General features: G+C 40.7%; 1 pseudogene; it reads right to left on the bottom strand.

Moving 5' to 3' along the window:
• On the bottom strand, positions 1 to 4,630 carry LOC112164355 (annotated as a pseudogene).
• Between the last annotated feature and the right edge of the window lie 1,370 nt (positions 4,631 to 6,000).

Raw genomic sequence — 6,000 nt, 5'->3', positions numbered from 1 at the left:
TCCTGAATTGATACTAGTAAATCAGAATGTTTATACCACATTTACTTAAAAGCAGCAAATATGCTTTTTTATAATTCCAGAAATGGTGAAAGGCGGGTTAGATAAACTACATGGCACCAATATTAGTCTTGGAACAGTCGGGAAAATGCCGGATCAAAGACATTGATCATCTGGAACACCATCACCATAACTAGATCCTTGACCTATTGTTATTATACATGTACATGCATGGTTGTTAAAGTCGCAATTCTTATTGGCAGAGTGATATTCACTTTGTTCCCGCTAAGCCAAGTACTCACTTATGACTTCACCTTTTCTATTAACTTCAATATCATAGTCAGTGAAAGCATCTCCTTGTGCTAGTTCTTCAGCAAGTTGGCTTTCCCTTTCTGAATCACGCTCTGATGCATTACTAGACGTTGAAAAACCTCCAACTTGACCATTTTGATTATCAAGCACTGACGCAAGAGAATTTGCAATGTCAATTGCAACATCAGATTGACCATTGTTGTTAGCATTGACTGCAGGAATTGCCTCAGATTGGTTAGCAGCATCTGTGGGGTTTGGTGCCTGTCCCGAGAGCAGTTGACAGATTGCTTGGTCCATTGTCCCTCCACCCTGCAAAGCTAAGATTGCTGAACACAAAGTTGTAAACATCAGAGTGAGCACGGTTTGGCCTCACAAACATAAACCAAGTATAATAACATCTGTTTTATGTACCTAATGATCTGTCAAAGGCCATGCGTACAAAAGCTTCAACTGAAGCATCTACTGCTTGGCACTGTAGTTTACTTTTCCTTGATTCAAGATGCTGTTGCAAGTAAATAAATTTAATAGTGTTCATTCTCTAAATAAAATTCAAATAGTGTTCAAACAAAAATGTTCAAGTCACCTGTATGGAAGAATTGGTCAAATCCAATGCCTTCTCCACTGTCATTTCCTCATAGTGCTTCAGCAGCAAGCTCCTTTTCAAACCTGCAAAGTCAAGAAACTCTTGGGATGACTAACGACTATACAGGGCTGATGGAAACATCTTGATTGCTCATCCCCAGTGCCCTTTTTGTATCTCGTTCTCTGAAGCCCATGATCATCACAAGAAAGAGAGATTCATCCACCACCTGAAGCTGGAATCCACAACCAAAAATTCATCCAGCACCTGAAAATACATATTAATTGGATTTCGTTGAAACTAATGGTTTCACTCAGAAAAGTGGGAGACATAGAATACCAGCATAGTGTGCATGATAAATTCTGTGGAAACTTGAAAGAGGATATCCATTTTTTTTTTTTTTAACAAAATTCGTGCACTTTGCATTTGTATGAAGAGAAGACTTGACTGTAAATTTAAGTACATTTTATAATTTTGGACCTCCATAATCCTATCTAAGAGAGGCAAACATTCAGTGCATGACATGGCCCTTCTCCTTTCCAATTACCTGGGTGAACTTCTCTTGTGCAGAAGTCAACACCGTCACTGACTTATCAACCTGACCACTGTGATACGCCGCCACCCCTTCCAGCAGCTCCAGTATCAAATATCTATAATGAGAATCAACAAAGTAAGTAGACTTGCGTAGTGTAGACAAACATTGAGATATGTAGTAGAAGTAGTCACAGTGCACGCTCTGGATAACAACCTGCCTGAAGGAGTCTAACACGAGAAGAGTCCTTTCCATGAGCTCGTTCAAGACCCTCTCTGGCTTTCTCAAGGTGAATTCCTGCCACTGAGAGCTAGTTTATGTCTCTAAGCATGAAATAACACCAAACCATATCGATTTGCAGTATAGAAGGATTATCGACCAGCTGAAAGCAAACAAAACATGGTGAATGTTATACACTCATATTGAAACCAATCTAACAAAGTGAAAGGCAGATTGATATAGTTTAACTGTCAAAGTTACACAGCCACGTGTACTTCATAATAATACAATGTCTTCAATAAAGTAACTCACTCACCTTAATAACCGATGGATCGCAGAGAGAGAAAGCCTCCTACAAGAATGAAAAAAAGGAAGAAAATACAAACCACAGAGTTTAGGAGACAGGAGCTGCTGTAACAAGCATGGACAAGCCAAGTAACTTGCAAATTTCATATGAACGAAACTATCAGTTGCAAAAAGGCACCAGTAACAAACCTCCTCCATGCTGAGCACTTCCATTGCATCTTGGTAATTTTGTGCTTTAATCAGTTGCTTTGCATTGGTATGTAACATCAGGCTCATCATGATTGCCCTGTCAAACAACATTTCAAATCTTACTTCAAACTCAAAATGGAATTGTATCCCCTTAATTTCTCATAGAAGGATCTAACTTGAGAACAGAAATTACTGAACCCTGATTAAATCTTACCGCTGATCAGTCTCTGATCCCATTTGTACTCTCTTCCCACTCTGATTTCCAAGTACTATGTTGAAATCTTCAATTGGCAATGAACCATCAGCATGTCTCTTCGACAGCTCAGTTGGAGCAGCCCTATAAATTTAATAGATACACAGCCTGGTCAAAACCAAAACACAGACATTTACTAAAACGAAACATACTAAACAAAACACACATGTCTGAAAGATAACTTTTCTTCTGAAACTTTTTTAAAGCTCATAGATAATTATAAGTGTTGTAGATAAAACTCACACTTTTTCTGACTACCAAAAACACTATACAACCCAGAATAGAGTGTTTATCAGATAAACAGCCACCAGAATCATACAAAAACACATATGCAATGAAACCGATTCTCCCACCAAGCCAACTAACATAACCAAAGTTTTCATAAAGCTAGATTCTTTCATCAAAATCAAACAAACGCATGACCAACACAACCAAATTTGAATCAAATCCATGGCATAAACTATTATATTCGATATGAAAATTGTAGAATCTAATACGACAAGGCGTTATATCAAAATACGATATCAATTCAAGGAACTTGTAATGTAATACTTAACATCGAGACTAACCCAGAATCTCATCATTAAGCATAATGTCTATACTATTTTCATAATTAATCGAATGCATATTCCCATATCAGAAATCAAACCACTCCATGCTCAATCCCAAAATCGGCAGATGCAATTTCACATTTCCTCCATATACTAAACGACTAACAACAACAAATCGGAGCAGAGATATTACCTGAAACTGGTCACAAAACCTGAGTCTACTCCTTCCTTCCGGTAGCCAATACTTCAAAGGATTTGCCTTATTTCGCCCTATTTCAATAATCTGAAACTCAGTTTTCAAAATACAGTGGGCCTTTCTTTGCAGCTCGCAATCTTCTCGATAAAATGAGATATCCTTTGCAGGTTGGTGTTTGTAGAGATGAAGGATGACGGAGAAGGGTACGTATTTAGTCTTGGAATCTTATCTCCTCCAGACTCCTCCATGCAGCTACCTCTCCCCTTCTCCCCTAAAAGCCCCTGCGGTAACTTCTTACTTTACAGTTTCATCTTCCCTGTCCTATGTTAGTTGACGCGGTCAAACTAACGGAAGTCTTCACGGCATCTGTTGGTCTACAATGTAGTTGGTTCATTGCAGACAAGGCCTTACTTTCATGTTGTTCTCCATTTAGAATTTCTAGCTTGAAGCTTGAATGAGATGAGTTTTATGGTGTTATTTTGAGGGTGGCTAATTTCAGATGGCATTTTTCTATGAAATCTAGACATGCTTAATGCTTTGTGTATGAAATCTTTCGATTATGTACCTGATTACAGAATTGAAGGGGTAGCATGAACGGTTTACGAAGCATCCACTATATGACACCAGGTACTCTTTTACGTGTTATGGCTAGCTTGATGTTGTTGAAGGATATCGACATAATGTGTGCCTCTTCAAACTAGGGTTTAGAGTTGTAATAGGAAAGTACCCTAGGTATACTAATTGTATTCCGATTCTGTTACCTTTTGTGTACTCTGTAAACTCCCTATATAAAGGGCTCCTATTATCAATAATAAACACAATTCTATTCTCCTACAACACGTTATCAGCACGAGTTCTAACCCTAGCTTCAGAAAAAGAAAAAAACTTTTCTCTCTGCCGCCAACCTAAAACAAAGCCAACCCAAAAAAAAAAAAAAAAAAAAAGGGGAGAGGCCGAACCTCAGCCTCACCGGCCTCCGAACTGCAGCCCAGCCTCCTGCCGAACCAGTCGCACCCACCTGCACCAGCTCGAGCACACTCGGCCTCGCCTCCCTCCAACCCGCCTTGCAGCTCCAGCCACCGTCTCCTGCCGCTCACCCTGCACCTCCGCGCTGCACACAAGCCTGCAGCCCACTGCAGCACGCCCCCGCCGTAGCCGAGCATCCCATACCTCCGATTTGCAGCGTCGACTCCGGCACCAGCACCTTCTATCTACAGAACAGAGGAGGAAGAACAAAGGAAGACCAGAAGAGGAAAAGAGACGAAGAAACCGAAAAAAAAGAGGGACCCGGCCAAAGAAAAAAAGAAGAAAAAAAAAAGGGAAAGGAAAGGGGGAGGAGCGGGCTTGGGCCCGGAAAGAAAAAGAAGGAAGGAAGAAAAAAAAAGAAGGAAGAAAAAAAAGAAGAAAAAAAAGGGGAAGAAGAAAAACAAGGAGAAGGGAGAAGGGCAGCCACCAACTGCCAATTTCCGACCAGATTCCAACTACATGCCTGCATCAATACGCGCGTGTCTTCAAACCAAGAATAATCACGTAAGTTTTTATAATTAAAGTTCCTGCTTTCTTGTATTTAAATTCCATTTATTTTATGCAAATATTGGAATATATGTTGCCAAATGAGTTTGATATTTAACAAAGCGGAATTGTGGGGATTCACTCTTAACGAACTAAGAGTGTTCGTATGAACTAAGAGTGTTCATAATTAAACGAACTAAGAGTGTTCGTGTGAACTAAGAGCGTTCACAATGCTTGGACTAAGAGCGTCTGTAAGCATCAAATTGTGACCATACTAAAACATCATTGTTGGTCTAATCCAAAAGAGATTCTTGGAAATTGATTTCTTGGTAGCATAGCTCGGAAATCTTATTATTTTAGTTTTCGTGGAAGTTTAGCTCCGAAACTAATATATCTTCTCTTCTTATTTTCAGGATGTCGAATGAACCTAGACTTGACTTTCCCATGCTTGACTCAACAGGCTCGGATTACCACAGTTGGGTAACCGATGTTGAGAACCATCTCACTTCAAAGGGAATATTACCCATAATCCAGGCACCTAACCCGGATATTGAGTTCAACCGAACATCTACAAAGCATGCTCAAGCAGTTATCTTGATGCGACGCCATATGGACAAGGCACTCAGATTAGACTATATATCGATCAAGGATGCAAGAGAGCTATGGGTAGCGCTAGAAGAGCGCTTTGGCAATGTCCAAGATTCCCTCCTCCCTGACTTGAAGGTTCAATGGAATAATCTGCGCTTTGCTGACTTCAAGTCTGTTGCTGAATATAATTCAGAAGCTCTTCGCATACAGTCCATGTTGAGGTTTTGTGGACAACCTGTCACAGAGCAAGAGCTAATTGAGAAAACACTCTCCACCTTCCCCGTTTCAGCCATTGTGGTATCAAAGCAATACCGTACTGAAGTCAATGCTGGACGGATCACGAGGTTTCATCAGCTTATCAATATTATATCTGTAGCTAAGAAACATGATAACATACTCGTGAGGAATTATAATTCAAGGCCCATTGGAACTAAGAGCGTTCATGAGGCGAATTATAATGCACCCAGAGGAGGGCGCAAGGAGCGGAACCCTAATAAGGGATATGAGGGACGTATGAGTCCATATAACCGCCCTAACAAGGAAGGAAACCGCAAGTTTGGTGCGGATACACGTGGTGGTAATGCCACACGTGGGAGAGGTGGTCGTGGTATCCCTGGTCGTGGTGGTGGCACCAACCCTCCTAGGGAACGCCCACAACATGCACAACGTGCACCTCAATTAAAGGGAGGCAACCGCAATGACGAGTGTCATCGATGTGGATCAATTGAGCATTGGTTCAAGCAATGCAAGGCAAGTGAGGAACTA

This window comes from Rosa chinensis, chromosome 5 (genome assembly GCF_002994745.2).
Source record: "Rosa chinensis cultivar Old Blush chromosome 5, RchiOBHm-V2, whole genome shotgun sequence".
Taxonomy (NCBI): Eukaryota; Viridiplantae; Streptophyta; class Magnoliopsida; order Rosales; family Rosaceae; genus Rosa; species Rosa chinensis.
This window is presented reverse-complemented; position numbering and strand designations above follow the sequence as displayed.